General features: G+C 38.7%; 1 long non-coding RNA gene across 1 annotated transcript in view; it reads right to left on the reverse strand.

Moving 5' to 3' along the window:
- Positions 1 to 18,658, reverse strand: part of LOC106030674 (uncharacterized) — an 18,929-nt gene extending 271 nt beyond the window's left edge. Inside the window, exons 1-4 of the long non-coding RNA XR_007165078.2 lie at positions 18,083 to 18,658; positions 17,409 to 17,682; positions 4,896 to 5,039; positions 1 to 2,793 (exon numbers count right to left, since the gene is read on the reverse strand). The exon at positions 1 to 2,793 is cut by the window's left edge and continues 271 nt beyond it. This is a non-coding gene — a long non-coding RNA (uncharacterized lncRNA). The remainder of the gene's footprint in view (positions 2,794 to 4,895; positions 5,040 to 17,408; positions 17,683 to 18,082) is intronic.
- Positions 18,659 to 18,788: the final 130 nt, after the last annotated feature.

Here is an 18,788-nt window from a genome sequence, read left to right on the forward strand (position 1 = left end):
TCTAAGGAAAAGCTTTGTCATATTGGAATGAAAGTCAAATTAAAATCAAACCTCTGAACCAAAGCCAAGACAATAGTTAGGTTTTTCAGTTTTCTACAATCTCTCAATTTAGAAATTTCTGAGGAAAATGGAACTGTGTTTTCAATTCTTTATTTCTCCTCAATTGTCTTTGCACAGATGCAGTACCATGGCATTTCTTACATCTTAACAGTTTTCTCCTTTCTAGTTGCCTACATTAAAGTGTGCGCACTCCCTTCTGCATACACACTAGGTACAATGAGAACAAACAAAATAACCTCTGAAATTATGTTCCTACTGAGCTATTGTGAATACTTTTTTTCTTACTGAGAACACCTGGTGCATGGTATCATGTGCATTGATAATAAGTCTAACACAGCTTTTTCCTACGGCAAAGTATTTACAGCTATATGAGCAGGATGCTGGTGATGAAGCGATTCTTATCACAAACAAAAGATAAACGTAAACAGTGGGAATATATCAAGCACTTGAGGCTCTGCTCTCTCTAAATCACCATCAAAATGTTCCGTGCATCTCCCTCCCCTCTGCAGGTTTTAAAACTGACAACTGCATTGTGCTGATAACCAATATCTGTATAAATGCTTTTCCGACTTTATGTTAAATTGTACCCAAAAATAAGTTACAGACCATCTATCTTTAAAAAGAATATCACATATCTCTTAATGATTACATATTTCTTAACTGACAGGTCTTTTTGGTGTACTGAGCCAGAGGCCAGAGAGGAGATACGCTATTTTTTTGGCAACTTCTCTGTCCATCATGTTGCTTTCCTCTCCAGTTAAGCACAATTCAAACCACACAAGCAATTGGGAGCCAGAGCACTGCCCGGTGCCCATATGACCAGGTCCTTGGCAGAGCTACACAGTCGCATCTTGCCAACCCGGAGTCTGAAATCATTGCCAGCAGAGTACAGTTACAGGAATTCAGGGTCCTCAACTGCTAAGAAAAGGCATCTTGTAATGCTTTTGAAGTGGTGACTCATAAGGCTGGTATATTTACTGTTATTGGTCAGTTTAGTCACTCAGCTGTAATGAAAAGCATTCCCTGCAGCCGTGTCACCCCAGGCTGTGACCTAATCACTCTCAGTACCCAAGGATGTGCCAGCCAGCCAGGAGAACCTGTCCTCCACTGCCTCCAAACGTGGGTGTCAAGGACAGGCATCCATCTCTGGGAACAGCTGTCCTTCCGCAACCAACACCTCCCTCAAGAAGAGCAGGTGGGAAGATTGTATTGCTGGAACTGTTGCACTGCAGCTGAAACAAAAAATTGAGGTTATGACTGCTTCAGACTGTTTAGATCAAGCAAGTTCCTTGTTCTTCTCAGAGCACAAAGCTTTAATTCATTGCTCGAAATCAATTGGTCTTTGTTTGACTCAGAATTTGACAGTCCTCTTACGGCTTTGGCGCAGCACCACCTGGCATATCATTTCTCTAAGGAGAATGTTTCAAATCTTCTACCATGGCAATCAGGCATAGCACTCCTTGTCTCATAAATGTTGAATATGATGTTGCTCTTTATTGTTAAAATATGTTTTGTTCAACCCTGAAGTGGATTTATTCCACTTCTATACACAGATTTTCATACATATAATAATAAAAAAAAATACTATTTTTTCCATAAATGACATAAACACCAAGACTAATAAAACTTGGGGTCTCCCCAGTTGTCTTCCTTCCTCCTTTCCAACCACACGTTTAATCTTACACAGCTTTTCTATACACCCATGAAATTATGCAGTGTTGCAATGATAAAGCTTAAATCAAAGTGAACATAAAATATCAACAGGAAATTTTGTCTGCTTCAAATGAATACCCTTTATTGTTGCAGTCATTTAGAGTCTAGGTAGCCTGTGATGCTGAAAATCATCTAAATGACTCATTTAAAACTTTTTCTTCAGAAAAGAACACTTTAATTTAATGTGCATGGGTTTCTGAGAAACATTTATAATATGGAAATTGCAAGCACCAAGGTAAAATTCAAGTCTAATTGTCTATTCAAAGATCATTTTTAGTGCACTACTAATGTACATAGGAACACAACATAACATGAGAACCATCACAGTAGCTCAAAGCAAAGGCCTATCTTGGTCAGTTTTCTGCATCTAGCAGCAGTCACAAGTGAAGGGAAGATAAAGAAAAGGGAGCATACCTGATCTATCTACAGTCTTCCAAGGAGAATTCTTGATTCTATTATGATTAGTAACCCAGTTAGTAAATGTTAGTAGAGCTCTCTTCAAAGTACCTTTCCAGTCTGCCTTCAGACTTATCTCAGCTTCCTCCATAAACAACATCCTTTGAGAAGGAGCTCTACAGGTCCATTGCACGTATGATGACGAACTGTATCCTTTTCTTTGTTTTGATTCTGATTGGTGTGTCAGCATCATACATAATTATCTAGGATCTGTGTCTGAAAAATAAAACCATCAGCTGATTCCTAGCATTCTTCTCCATGCCACTCAGAATCGTGTTGACTTCTCTTAGACTTCCAATAAATCCTCTTTTTTGGGTTGAAGTATCCTAGTCCACCTCAGCTAAACCCATATTATAGTGTAGATAACAGAAGTGCGTTTGCAAAACAAACCTGTTGATGCAGAGTCCCTGGCATCCTCAGGCGACTTTTTTTTTTCAACTAGCATAAAATTGGTCCTGCAGATTGTATACCGATTGGCAGTTGGATTGCATTAGGCATGTTCCAGAACATCATCTGGTTTTGTTTCATCCAAAAGAAATCCAGTTCAGGTGCTCCAAGACCATCCTGTATTTGAAAGAAAGTTCAGTAAGTGAGGAAGATTTGAAGATTTATTTTAAAACCAAATGCCTGATCTGAACTACAGTGGATGTGTCCTATTTTTCCCTGAACAGAAGCTGTTCCATACCTCTGAGTTGTCCATATTGCCATTCTCTGAACCTTTTCCACTTTAAAGACATACTTTTGAAATGGGAGGACTGAAGGTGAACACAGTATTTAAGGTGTAGGCAAACCACAAATGTATTTGTTCCCATAATGATGTCTTCTGTTTTCTCTTCTATTCCTTTCCTAGTATTTCATAGCATTTGTTTACTTTCCAGACTGCTGCTAAGCACTAAATTGACATTTTCATGGTACTATCTATACTCTCAATCTTCCCAGTCTCACTCCTGAGTGGTAATGGTGTCTCAGAACACAATATTTTATATGTGAATTTAAAATTTCTCTTCCCTATATGCGTCACTTCACATTTACCTATTGATCTGATTTTTAACAAATAGAGATGAGATGTAAGAATGGATGGAAACATTGTGTGCAGTGGAAAAATCAATTAATTAGCTTGTTTTGCCACCAAATATTATTTTGAGGCATGTAAGCATTACTATATCAATTTACACATGATTATATAAATTTTTAGAGAGAGAAACCCACTTGGACAAGAAAAGTTAAATTAGGGGGAGGTTCTCACTACATTTATTTTAACTCTACATATTAAAAAAAATATTGCTACAGCTAGCAAGAAATCCTGGAAAATTGTTTCTGGGTCAGCTTCTTACAGAAAAGATCCTTCCAGACAAAATAGAATTTGGAAACACAAGTATCACTGAAAGAACATATTATAACCTTGGGTTATCATATCAGGAAAGAGCATCCAAAAGTTAATTATGTTTCTGAATTGCTTGGCTGTTCCTCATCACTTGCCAGGAGTTACCTTTAGAAGGACATTCAGGTGCTCCAAGTACCAGCATTCTCTGATAATAATAAAAAAAGTTCAAATAAGCACAGCTAAGTTCCTCAGCAAGACTCTTTTGACACTTAAATTGCTTAAAATCTCATAAATTTAATAGAAAGCTGCTGAATTTTACCTCCTAAATATATAATACCAGTTGATGAGTTCTAGAAAGAGAGTTCTTGGGGTGGGGGGGGGGGCAGGAATTAAAAATACATTTTAATTGTGATCTAACTTTTGTCAGGACATAACTGATTTTAGCTAGCCAGTACATCAGACTTTTTATGGAAACAGCTTACCTAGAAAAAGCTTGCATTTTAATTTCAGATTTTCAGTTACTTGGTTCAAAAACTTGTTTTGTAGCTTTTTTATTAAAAAAAAAAAAAAAACTTTCTTAAGAAAAGCTTTTTCAGTAATGATAGCTAATGACCATTCCAGAATCAGCATACAGACTCCTGAAAAGGAAGACATTATTTTGAAAATAACGAGATTAACTATACTTTATATTAATTATATTAGTTAATCTCGTTATTTTCAAAATATATTTTCAAAAAAATTCTGTTATATAAAATATTTATATTATGTAATTGCAATGCATTACTTACATATATCGGAGTGAGGGTTGGTCTCTTTTCCTAAGCAACAAATGATAGGACAAGAGGAACCAGCCTCAAGTTGTGCCAGGAGAAGTTTAGATTGGATATTAGGAAAAAATTCTTCACTGGAAGGGTTGTGAGGTATTGGAACAAGCAGCTCAGGGAAGTAGTTGAGTCACCATCCCTGGAGGTATTCAGAAGACATGTAGATGTAGTGCTTAGGGACATGGCTTAGTGTCAGACTTGGCAGTGCTAGGTTAACAATTGGACTTGATGATCTCAGAGAACATTTCCAACCTAAATGATTCCATGATTCTATAATTCTCTATATATGGCTTCTGGCTTTATACTCTTGGCATGCATTCAGGTTGCATTTTTTGCATTTCTGCAAAGTGAAGGCTGGAGAGCTTTTTGAAAATGAAAGTTTAGAGTTCCCTATACTCCAATATAGTCTTACAAAGCAGTCCTTTTTGAAGAGAATGGCCCCATGCTTGGCTCTTCCCAAGATGAGGAATTTTGCCATGTGTGATGAGAGATGAACTTTTGCACAGTGGACAAATTACCTTAAGATACACATCTAAAGCACAGCGTGATTTTGGTACATGTGTATATGAGCTTCCTTCTGACTATCAGAGACAAAGTCCTTCGCTTTTCAATTGAAAGTCTTATTTATCTTCATCTGTAATAAAGTGACTCCATATAAGCTCCTGAAACAAGATAGAACATAACCTTGACTTGGACAGGGAAGAAATCTTTTGGGCATCAGTGAAATTTTTGAACAAAATGAATTACTGGAGGAACCAAAATAATATTTCATTATCTCCTGAGTTTGTGCTGCACTCTCCCCTCCATCCTGGCTGACGTGCTACAGCAGGAGGGGGACTGAGCAGGACTACCACAGATCTGCTCAAGTGCTTTGCCCTGTGAACCGTTCAGGTACACCATTTCAAGCTGCTAGTACAGATGAAGTCACAGTAGGATAAAGACAACTACGCCAATACAGATTATAACCATAACCACGCCAAAATGAGCTAGAGACTGTAAAGGCATCTTTGTGTGAAGCTGAGAAGTCACCCTCAACAGTGAGTCAGTAACAACTTAACTATTGTGTCCTAAGCCTGGTAGGGTTAAAAGTCCTCAGAAACAGTGTGGACAAGTTCTGAAGGTCCAGGTGTGCATCCATATGTGAAGGCTTTCCTTTGAAGAAGCAGATCTGAGGAATTCCTTTGAGAAGGACCTTCTCCAAAAACTTTGTACTGTATGATTACTTCTTATCTGGAGAAGTTTGCTCTGTTATGATTTTCTATTTTTCCCTAAGAAAGCATGATTGACAGAAATCAGAGACCTCACTCATTCTGGAAGCCCTCTTCTTCTGATGGTCAGTATTTTCTTGTTCCAATATGCTTAGTGAAGATATTTTATAGCCCTAACTTTTAAATTAAAGTAGTGGTTAAAATAAATTGAATAAAAATTTCTTGATCATTTTCAGTGGTCTGTTGGTGTAACCCATTTAGCCAAATTACAAACAGAAAATATCAGAATTTTAGCAAGTTTGACAATTGACAAGTGTGTCCATGATTGTGCATAATACCCACAAGTTCAAAGATGGGTACAGTTAGTACCACTCAAGAGAATACATGAAAATAACATATGTTCGGGCCAATAATGTGATGGAGAATCCTCTTAAAATATCTCTTGGCATGGAACTAAACCTGTTAAAGGAAGGATTTACTATACTCCATGGGTGTGCTTTGAAGAAGCTTCCACTGTATTCAATTACTATTGATTCATTAGGTACACGAACTGTACAGCTCTAATTAAAAACCTTTTTCTTTCCTGCTTTGAAACCAGCAGGGTTCCTTAAATAGATTTACTCTGAACTGGAAAAAAAAAAATTAATTAGAAAAATACTAACCCAAATTCCCTGGCCTTCTTTGTGTCAATTTCTAAGTAACAAGTCATCATCTCCCTGGCTTTCCCTGAGCAGAAGCAGTGGATGATGTACTCTCCTAAGCTCTTTGATATCTTGGCTTCAGCATGAACATGCTTTGGTATGTCTCACAGGAATGCAGTGCTTGCTCACACAAACTGTCATTTCCATTTCTGACATGGAAAGAACACAGAGCTGGAAGTCCCAGGCAGAAAAAAAAAGGACATGGAAAAGGAGGAATGCTTTTATTTGACTATCCAGGCTTCTGACTCATTGACTTGGTGAACCTTTTCCAGCTCAGAGGAAGGCCTGACAAGGCACAGTGCTGAGAATGGATCTGGCTGGGGAGGGTAGGGATTGAAGGTCCTGCTGGGAAAGTGCATCACAAGGGCTAGGGAATAATTTGTCAGTGGTGAACTGTGCTGAGCTTTCTAGACCATGCTGTGGATGAAATCCAGCCCATACTGATGGCCCAGTACATTTCCTGTATAAAACCTGAGAGCTTTTTGAACTACATAAAAGATTTCTTCTGATAAGGTTCTTTGCCCTTTGGTCCTTCCCCACAGTGCTGAAGAACTCAGATAGGCCTCCAGATGCCATATGCTTCAGCCAAGGCTTTGGCTGGCTGGACTGAGGTGAAATATGCCAATCTATCCCAGAAGGAGAGGGAAGTATATAGTTCACTACTTCATGATAAAAAGCCTGTCACCTGTGCTACTTAGGCTTTGATAGAAGCTCATGGAAATAATAGTCAGGCAAAGGTGTTTTAAATAGCTGATACCTTCCAGTTGCCTTGCAAATGTTAGCTAACCTAACACAGTAACAATCACCTCATCCCTTCAATGCCTTCTCATGTGTTAGTGGTTAGATTTCCTTGTGGCACATGCAAATCATACACATCATCACCATTCTCCAGAGCAATATTGCATCTAGGCCTTTATTGCAAATTTCACAGGTGTCAAAGTAGGCATTGCACAGCAGAAGGCAAAAATCACACCAGTTTACTCTCAGATCCCCTAGGGCATCCCCAGCCCTGCCTGTCTTCCTTGCACCTTGCCCATGTCCCAGGACCCTAGGTCAGCCCTGAGGCAGTCAGCCCCTGCCCCAGCAAGGCCTCAGCAGGGCCAGTCTCCAGCTCCCCATAGTTCTGCCCTGCCTAACCATGGGGCCCACCAGGCAGGGCCCATCAGCAGGCCCACAGCCCAGCCTGGCCTCAGACTTTCCCTGTACCAAGAGAGGTGTCCAATGCCCAGGGTTGGGGCTGCCCGTTGCCCCCAGATGCCCAGGCTGAGGTGGTGAGTTGGAATGGGTTGCCAGGCCCTGCCCTGATGCATCCCCATAGAGAGTCCTTGCCACTGGGCCCCGGGAGCCCCAGTGGTACTCACTGCACCATGACATTTTCACAACTTCAATTATTACTCTTTGCAGACTGTTGAAAGAGCTGTTACCATTCAATAGTAACAGGATTCTGGATTACATATTTCCGTAGGTATACAAAACAAGATATACGTGGAGTGGAATGGCTGAGAGAACTGGGATTGTTCAGTCTGGAGAAGAGGAAGTTGAGGGGAGACCTCATAGGTCTCTACAACATCCTCAAAGTAGGTTGCAGTGAGGAGGATGTTGATCTCTTTTCTTAGGTGACAAGTGATAGGACATAAGAAAATGGCCTCAGGTAGTGCTAGGGGAGGTCTAGATTTGAAAAGAGGAAGAATTTCTCAATGGATTGGGTGCTCAAGCATTGCAACAGGCCACCCAGGGAAGTGGTGGAGTCCCAGTCCCTTTAAGCGTGTAAGAGACGTGTGGATGTAGCACTTAGGGACATGGTTTAATGGTGGGCTTGGTATAGTTGGATGACGGTTGGACTTGATCTAGAAGGTCTTTTCCAACCTAAATGATTCTAGGATTTTATGATTCTACAATTTTCTTTCTCAAGATACTTTTATGGAATAGAAAATAACACCTCTGATCTTTAACAAACCAATAAAATCCGATATCATATACGCCTGCATATTTGTTACTGAATTTAGTGTTTGTGTTTTTTTCTGGTTTTGTTTGTTTGTTTGTTTCCATAAAGGTTTCTTAGACTCAAATGACTTTAGGTAATTTCCAATACAGATCTTTAGATCTGCTTTGTTTCTTTCAAAGTGTCTTCCTGCTATGTGAAGGAAATAATGTATTTCTTGGAGAAGGAAAACAAATATTTTTCTATGCCTGTTACATCCAATGCTGTAATTGTAACAAACTGCAGTTTTATCAAAGTCCTTCCACAGTGTCTATTTCTGCTCAGCTTGCACCAGGAATCCAAACCAATTTGCATTTACATTTACAAATTAGTAAACTTTCACCAATGGCTGCAGCTTTCATGAACTCTATGTACAATTCAGACAAATACTGGTCTACCGTCAGAACTGTTTTTTTTCTGCTTAACTATGTCATACTCTGTCAAGTGAACAGAAAGAGGAAGGCATTACTTTTGTAAATGTAACAAGAAAAATGTCAAGAGTCCCATTATTTTAAACTAAGATGGGAAGAGCGGAGGATAATGTATAGTAGAGACCAATCCAGCATGGAATGAACTCAGCAATGCACTGAATTTCATCAGCAATTTAGTGACTTTCATTTCATTTACCTGCATCAATAAGCACAGTTAATAAGACATAGACCCCTGCCATTCCTCTGAATGGCTGAAGCACTACATTATGCGGTAATATCATTTTCGCAATGCTAAAAGTATGCTCTTTTCTTCATGTTGAGGATACTGTCTATATAGCTTAAAATATATTTGGGCAATAATTTAAACAATGCCACAAAGCCTACTCCCCCTCTCCTTCTTCAACAATTCCCTATGCTCACATTCTCTTCTCAGATGCTGGGGAAAGAGGGCAAACTTTTCAAAGGAGCTCTAAAGGCCATGATTTTCATTTTCATATAGGTCATTTTCAGTCTGAACACTTTCACTAGAAGCTGACTAAATCACTGCACAATTATTTGAAAATTCAGTACTTGGTTTCTTTCATTGCTTTATGGGGTTATAGAAAAAGTCTTAAAATTATGCATGGTCCAAAGGATATATTTAATCTTAATGAGCTTCATTTCTGCTAATTGCTAAAGCCAAAAGGAAGTCTGTCAAAGGCTAATAATTCCCCAGCATCTTCTGAGAGATGAATATACATTATCAAATAAGACTATGTATTACATTCGTCCTTTAGAGGGCATTCTGTGAATAGGGAATATGCTTTGGGTAACACCAAGGGTCAGATCTAGTCTGGTATATATTTCCATATTTCCACTTAATGAAAATGCATGAGTTCCACTGCTTATAGACATTACTCTTTGTCTTTAAATGTTTATTCTTAAAGCCTGAAGTAGCCTAAATCTTTTTAGATTGATCTATTTTTCTCCTCAATAAATTTCATGTGTAGCTTAAAACTGTTCCATTCTGCTTTATTCTTTACTATAAATTTAACTCATCTGATAAAGAAATAAAGCCATCCAAAGGGAATGGTTGTTGCTCACTGCCCCATAGCCTTCACCAGTAGGTATTGTTTCATATATGGCTTATCTCTTCCTAGATTTGGAGAAGTAGGTATATTTAAATGCAGAGCTCCAGACACCAAGTGTGTTCATCAGCTCTATGTAAATTAATTAATTTCAAGAGTTTTATCAGAATGCCATTCCACAAGAATAAAAGGTTATTTTGAAATGCAGGTGGTCTCTGGTTCACTCACAAAAAATAATGTTACTATCTAATAATGAAAAATATATATATATATATGTATATACACGCAGGTCCCTAGCACCCTACTAAACCTTTTATTTAGTCCTTTGGTAGAGAAGATTTTGCCATGGATTTCCTGAATGTTGTTCTCATTGGCAATTTTACTGACATGGTTTTAGAAACTAGAAGTGTAAAGACAACTGGACTGGATACAAGTTCCAGCAATGCAAAGGACAGCAAAGCATGAAATATGAGATAAAACTTAAAGAATCAATCAGCTTAGATCAGGCAGATGTATAGACACTTGAGGAAGACAGTCAAAAATATATTGGGATAATGTGAAACACATGAGAGTATTTTTTTTAATTGAACAAAGATAGAAAAGGTATGGAAAGTTAAGGTTGATAAAAGAGAAGATGTAGTTGTATATCATGAAAGCTTTCTAACAAAAAGACCACAGAATTAAGAAAGACAGAATCTCCAAAGGCTCTTTAGCCAACCTTCATCCTCAAAGCAGGATCCAGACCTTTTTTGCAGTCACTTAAAACAGGTATGATGTTGGGTGCACAATTCCAACAGGAAAATCCAGAATAGACTTACTGTTAGCTCCCATTAATATGTTTTACCCCATGAAAATAAATGTATTCTTTGAATGCATTTGAATGACAAAAGTTGGTGTCAGTGGGTTGACTGATGGCATTAAAGATGCCATAAACACTCCCATATGAATTCCAGTACCAAATTGGAAAGGTTGCATACAGCTGAGTTGTTGGGCTGATGCAACCAAAGTTACCCATAACATTGACTGTGCAGTGATGACTTTGAGACATCATTTGACATCATGACGAAGGGGAATTAAAAAGTTGAACTTTTGTGCATATTATGGGTTTCACAGAAAAGGCTGCATTGTCTTTTGTACCTTGAAAAGAAATCCAAAGCAAATTATTCACAGCATCAGCATCTCTATTTTCCCTGATCATTATAATTGTATATTGTGCTCAGAACCATACAAGATTTCTCTTGCAATATATTATTCTCACTGAAAAAAAAAAAAACAAGCAAACAACAACAACAACAAAAAAGCAAACAAAAAAAAAACAAACAAGCAAAAAAAATCAACAGATAATAAGGACAGATTGCCATGAGAATAAATATAATCTTTTCTATTAGCAAAAGCCTAGTTTTGCATTTCTCAGAACTGCCAGGGCTTGGTAATTTTGACTTGCTAGCTTCCCAGCACATTCTGAACAGGTCTTTCATTGATCCCATTTTCTGCAATCCTTAAAAGTCAAATATTGCTAGTGCGGATAATTTTAAAATGCACATTGTGTGTCTAAAATCAATCTGATATCTATGGGACAGTGTAAGAACCCTCAGAGGCATCTAGGCTCTTTCAAACATATTTATTTTCCTAAAATCTCAAATAGCAACACAAGAAATAAAGCAGTGAACAGTTCCCAGTGACACTAATAGATGGCTGCTTCCTCTGAGAATCCAATTGATACACAAGGAAGCAATATATATATATATATTTATAGGGTTAAAAGATGCAAAGAGGGAGTAAACAAAAAACATAAGTATTCAGCAGTACCAAGACAAATTTCATATTCTACATGATCTGGGGAAAGTGAATTCAAAATTCACGTTTGCTTATATGTATGCATATGTATGTATCTGTCTGTGTTTCTGCAGGGTCTTCTGTGTGAGCCATGCCTCTCCCATTTACTCAGCATCTGATTTTTCCTCTCTGAGATTCTACGTATCATTACATACAATGGTTGAAATGTAGTTTGAGATTCTTGAGAAATGCCATCCATTTTTATTTAGTTATCTCTATGTTAGGTAAATGTTAAAATGTGTAAGTCACTTAACTTTTGCCTAAGCATGTCTGTACTTCTTGAGACTGTTTCTATGTCTTTTTAAGTAATATAAAATGCAAACTAGACCAGTTTGATGGATGTTTCACTGTAAGCATATACAAACCTCTCCTAGAAACAAACTACAGAACAAGAGGACAAAGTAGAGTCTTTTGAGTTGGTATTTTTGTCATTTCTCTTTACTGTAAACTTACCTAAAGAACACCAAATGAAGCCCTGAGAGCAGAGATAGATGCCCTAGCATCAGAAAGAAGGCAGGTCTGAGTGTGCAGAAATGGTGAGCCTGATCTTAATAACAGAACTAATCATAGGCAGTGCACCATGCACGTTCTGAGAGATAAACATGAACAGACACATCCAGGCACCACAAAGAGCTGCCTAAACATAGCCATCAGCAGCTGAAACAATAGTCCACCTCCCAGATAGAAAAATATCTGAGACATGCTGTCAGTCTGGAGATGATTGGCAAGACAGCTTCAGTCCTCAGTACTATTTCAGATGCAGCCCAGGTTCAGCCAGGTTCACTTTAAATTTAATTAGGATTATGGTAATATTAAGTTGCTGCCATAGGTAGCGATTAGACAGCAGTACAGAATCAGCCTTTGTGAGTGTCTCTCTCTAATTTTTATTAGAAAGGGATGCATGTCTTCCCAAAATTAATGCACAAAATTAAAGTTGGATGATGCAAATCTGTCCTTTGGTTTCGTAGCAGCAACAAATGGTTACCTGAATATCTAGCAACATTCTTGATGACAACACTCCTAACACAGGACTGTATGACTGGCTCAAGATCCTGTTTCCACATAAAATTCAGGAGCATACATAAATCCCATGAAGCCTTTCTCTGAATACTTTAACACTCTACAGAGTGACCCTGGCCTCAGTACTTTTCATAGAGTCCACCCAGACCCTCTCATTGGGCAGAGTAGGTCTGCTGTGCATGGAGAAAAAGAGGGCCTCCAGTGCCAAAAGAAAGACTAATTGCTAGGAACAAAGAGGTGAGGGGAGCCTGAGTTGGACTTCGGTAAAAGTACAGAAGAAAAAATTCTATATAATACCATCCATCACGGTAATCCAGGCCATAAGTAATAATGTTTATGCTTTCACTCCCTAGCTCCACGTACAGGACCCATGATGGCAATGCTTCTCTTTCTTCCTCTGTCTTAGCAGAACAGCTGGTACTAGCATGTGATGATTATTCTTCTCATGAATCCATATCAGAGATGCTTTCCCTGCCAAACCCAGGGGAAATCCAAGTGCAATTCAATTAGTGAAAGCAAATGGGGTCACCTATCACCTGCAGCCTGATGGGATCATCTGACAGGGCACTGGAAACATCTGTGTACCCCAAAGCATCACACAGTTAAGATTGCATACAGGACAGTGAAATACTTGCCCCTGAGTAGTTCACAGATGGTTGAGAGGATCTTCCTTATTAATGAATTCAGACTTCACAACAACTTGCCTTGACAAAAGTTAACATTTAAAGATTCAAAGAGAGTAGCAAAAGAGGTTGTCTGAAATAATTTAGATAAATTATGTTCTTTAATTAATTTCAAGGTCCATTGAGCACAGTCCTATTAAATATAAAATCTGCACGTAAAAGGATAAACATTTCTAATGCATCTACTTAAGCAATACCAAAAGTCTGATACAAACTTAATTGTGGAAATCAAATAGTATCAGAGTTAGGACCTTGGTGTCTTTCCTCAGTGATATCCACATTCAGTTTTACTGTGTTCAATGAACAGAAATTTAAGAGAAAAAAATCTGAGCACTCTGAGGACAGAGTAAAATTTAAGATTCTATCTGTAACTGTGACTTTCTTTATTTTCAGTTGTATAAGCCAGCTTTCAGATTTGAACACACTGTCTTTTTTCAATGCTTCTCTCACAATATGACGGGAGGATTATGCCCAACTCTGCTCAGAGGGTGAGCCAGTCTCCATGACAATGATGAAGAGTGGTGGCCAGCATGCAGTTCAGTGCTGCTGATGTTCACGTCTGCAGCACTCTCACTGGAAGAAGAATCTCTGCTTAACAACTGTTTGTAAAGAGATCTCCAAAAACATATATCCCTGAAATATCCAATGTAACAGTAAAATGGAGCCTTAAATGCACTGAGTAAATGCTGCTGATACATACATTATAATGGAGAAGTGTTATTAACAAGACATAGAGCACTTCAGAGAACATGGATGGACTTTGCTAGCTGGACAAGACAGAGTTTAATGAAGAGAGGCCCAAGGCTCTTGCATTTGTGGCATGAAATATTTAGAAAGTTACGACACAATAATCTTGATTTATGTAGTTGAGTTCTTGTAACAGTGAGAACGGGTGCTGGCACTTTAGAAATGAGGGGTGGACCATCAGAGCATCCCCAGCTCCAACATCTTCAGTCTTTACTCTGAGAAGAGAAGAAGATGATTCCTCTTAATGAGTTGTTGGAAAAATCTCCCAACCAGCCAAAGACACCAAAAACATCTGTAAATCATCTCTCACACTCAGAATAAACTGGTAGCAGTGAAGGCTGCATAACTCTGGTCTCTACCTGTTCCCCAGGCTACCTGGGGAGAAACCGTGCTGCCAGAGCAGCTTGCTAACTAAAGACAAATGAGTAAAAAAGAATAATTTGCTGAAGAATTTGCCTAGATTGTTAAAACCAGTGGGAAATGTTGCTTCAGAGAGATTCTGACAAGGAAAGCCACTTATGCAAAAGCATCAGATTTTTCTAGAGGAAATTTCATTTTCTGCTAGGAAAAAGAGATGTATTTTTCTGTCAGGAAAATCAAAATGATGGGTTTGTGATTGCCCACCTGGAGGGACCTTATCCATTACACTCTCTGCTCACAGGAAGAAAGAAAAGAACCAAGAACAATCCCTCAGGAAGCTGCTATCTACTGCAGACATTCTTGTCCCCCATACAGATATTGATTAAGGCTCTAGGTTTTCTTTCACTCTATCTCACTTACCTAAGAGTTGTTTATTCTTAATATTATTATTATTATTTCACATAAATATTTTCTAGATATATAGGTAACATTTCATAAAATCTTAAAATCCATGCTGACTCAGTACAGTGACACCTTGCAGGAGAACAGCTTTAGGAAATGATCTACTATTACAGAAAACATAGCAAATTAGTTTTTACTGTGTGTCTTCCAGGGTCTGCTCAAAAGTCTCTAGCTACTGGGCAATGTACAAACTGCATTATTTCCACCCACATGGATCCACACCTATGTGAAAGCTTGATTTCCATATAAATTGCATGTGAAATAGAATGCTATCCCCAGAGTCTAGGAGGAGGTAAGTAAAAGAAAATGCTAATGAATGGTATCACTTGAGATAAAATTAAGGGGGGAAATGAAGGAAGACACTGTAGTTTATAAAAATATCCTGGAGATCACTAGACTTCTTTGCAAATCACTCTTCTTTGTAGAATTTCTCTTCTGTTCCTACATCAAGGTCCAGATTCTGATCCAAAACTTTACCTTCTTCCAAGAGTGATGCCCAATTCCCTGAACATTTATTTTGGCTCCATTGGGCATATTTGAGAGTAGGGTGGTACATAACTTATAAAAGTGTAGTAGAGTGTAACCTGTTTTCTGTGACTTCTTCTATAGCAAAATGATGACATGCTTGCTGCAAGGAAAACTATGTCAGCCATGACCTTAAATACTTAGCCTTTGAAACCAAATTTGAAGAAGAAGAAAATAGGTTGTGATGTTTATTCTTTTTAACTCTGTACATCCAGGAGAAAAACACATCCCAGTAGAGTCTGCGGAAGATATCACACCCTCATTTCAGATAGACAAATATACCTATACCTCTATACCTCTGAGACACTCAGACTTGGTGATCTGAACCTAGAAAGAAAGAATTACAGTGACAGTCCCAGACATTAGTGTATTTGCCATCAAAGCTGCCTCTGCAGAAAGAATTGAGACAAATGGCAGAATGAAAGCTGCACAAGGCAAAAGGAACTGGGCATAAGGGAATTAAGAAGTAGCAAATAGCAAACATCTGCAAGAAAACTGCTGATTTGTAGCTGAACAACCTCTCTTATTAAGCCAGATGGTTTGTTAGCAAAAAGCATGGGTATATGCCAAAGCAGTTTTAACTCTGCAGTGAGCAACACCTGTACCTGGTGCTTCCAGGAGTTTTGCAGAGATACACAGCATTCTGGAGCTGTCACATAGTTCAATGTTAAGGCTGGCATCATGGCTCTGGATCATGGGTCTCTACTGCCAATTCTAGCCTGCAAATAGCACTGACCTGGATGGACCCTGAGAGATGAGGCAGCAGAATATTTTTAAAGGAATAGCACTTCTGCTGCTTTGTAGCAGCTTCTTGCTGTCCTTTGCTGTTACCCCTCCTTTTATGACCTCTTCCTACCACCCATCACCTTCCAGGGCAAAACCATTGTGTGGTTTTGCACATTACCCAATTTGTTTCTTTTTAATTTCATAATGCACCAGACATTCTCTTTTCATTTGTGCCTTAACCTTTCTCTGTGACACTTATATTAGCTATGAGCAATACTCTGTTATTCTAATGTCCAAGGCAGAGACTCTCTTACGTAAGAATATACCACATGCCAAGGCCAAATTTCCAGTTGCTCTATATCCACACTTCAGTCTTAACTGTGGGTGAATGATCATGTTTGAAAAACAGGGCCACACAGGCTTGTACAAATGCTCTATGATGTTATTTGTGCATTTACCTTACAGCAAGTCCAGACAGAGAGATTACTGCCCTCTTTCACCTCAAGAACATCAACATTGTAGGTTCTCTGTGAAAGGAAAACTCTGAGAATACCTAGGGTTTGTATCTCCAGAACTATCTCTGTAGGACACAGATGATAGCTCACACCATTGTCACTAAAAATGTTTTCTTACCACAGAAATAGCTCAGCCCATGCAGCCCTTTAAGGATCCTGGAAAGACATATTTGGTTGCCTTTTTTAGGCTTTCTGCCTCATGAGGTTGCCTGCCCAGTCATCTCTGACTTCTTTCCTTCTTGTCCATGGGGGCTTTTATGGGGTCTATATTTTCTCCTTCTCCCAGAGCTCCTCTTTCAGTTTGCGCCAGAGCTTTCCTTGCCCTTGCTGGAGGGGCTGCTTCAGTGGGCAATGATCCCCAAGAGGCTGATGAAAGAGACACTCGGTTCCACTGGGAGTACTATTAAGCATTAATATAGGTTTCCTAATTTCTCACTGCAACTTCTCCCCATGTTCCAAAAACATGGCAAAGCTCCTCTTTGCCAGGGAAAGAAATCTATGTTTGTGCCTTCCCAAGGCCATGTTCAAACGGAGAGAAAAGGAGCTCTAAAGTGAGGGAGGATGAAAGTAATTTATAGTTACAAGCCTTTATCCGGGATGATGGGGTACATAGTATCCATCAAAGACAAGTAATTGCTTAGTAGATCCTGAGTCAGGCTTGTTATTTCCCACCAGCTGGCAAGGACACCCTCACAATGGCTGAATATGCTTTCTCTCATACTGAGAGCTTTCTTCTTAAGACTAATATTATATTTAAAAGTATACTTACCATTATGTCAATATAATGCAGTTCCTTCACTTTGCTGGAGGCATCTGTCAGAAGTATTAAATGGCTTGGAATATCTGGCACTGTCAGCAGTGATGCTGTTGTCTTTCTTTACTCTGGAAATGGTAATACTGCTTCCAAGAACCAAGATACAAAATGCCCCAAAGTAGCTTAGCCAAACACAAAAATGCATTCATCTGTCTTCATTCTCCATTTGTGGTAGTCTGTCTGCATAACATCTGGACATTATTCCATCATGTGTTTATATGTCTCTTGCCTAAAAGAAGCCCGAAGGATAAAACTCACTTATAACCTGCACACACTGGCCAGGGGTTGCTCTCAATATTTATTCCTAATCAAATTCCAAATTCTGAAAAAAAAACCCTGATCACATGTACCTAGTCTTCCCATTGTTAGCTGAAAATCAGAGTGCCATTTAAATATGTCATTGTACATTCCAGAGAAATTGAATTCTGAAAAACAACTATATCCACTGAGCAGACAACATTATTCTTAACTCCCAGTGTGGAAAGGCCAGACTTCCTACTGCCTCAACTTCACCCTTCTGGTCAGATGGATATACTAAGGTCTCTTGATTAAAAACATGAAGACATGGTAAATTAGCAAATTTAGCTCTTCATCGAATATGTGTGAGGTTTGGAGTCACATTTACGTACCTGCAAGCCATCTGGATTGGGACATCACTAGCCGTCTTTCTCCCAGGATATGGGATTCCTTTGTCATTTCCTGTTTTCACATCTCACTCAGCTCTTGTTGTTGACTAGCAGCTTCCTAGGTTTTGACCTTAATTGAAGGACAATTTTTTATTTTTTTTAAGCGTCTTGATGTGTTAATGGATGCATTTGCTTCATCCCTGAGAGGACATATCCCTTAACTTCTGTAACACATAATCTAAAAGCTTACACTGTTGTAATGTCCTTTGATTTCCTGTTTACACTTCCTCTGATATATTCTGTGATTAACCTCAGCTCAGGTTTACAGAGATAAAGTCTTACTTAAAAGCCTTGTTTTTTCTCTCTCACCATGGAAAACTATTTCTTGCATTTGTGACTCAGCCAGGCTTCTGTTTCAAAGTATTTCACGTGGATCCTTGTCATCTTTCAAACAGCTTGGGCTACAGACTTGCCTCAGATACTTGAACTTTGTTGGAATTCTGTCCCCTGTTCGTTGACTGGTTTGATTTGATAGTATCATCAAATCATAGACCTTGTTCAGCCAAGGCCATCTGGAAATTTCCCTTCTTTCTCCTCACTCCAGTCTTAAAACATAAATATACTTGTTGGCTGCAGGCCATACAACCTTGCTGCAGCCTCCTAAGCAAAGAGGAGGGTGTTAATAAATGACCTAATGGTTATTGTCCAA

The sequence above is a fragment of the Anser cygnoides genome, chromosome 2 (genome assembly GCF_040182565.1).
Source record: "Anser cygnoides isolate HZ-2024a breed goose chromosome 2, Taihu_goose_T2T_genome, whole genome shotgun sequence".
Classification (NCBI taxonomy): Eukaryota; Metazoa; Chordata; class Aves; order Anseriformes; family Anatidae; genus Anser; species Anser cygnoides.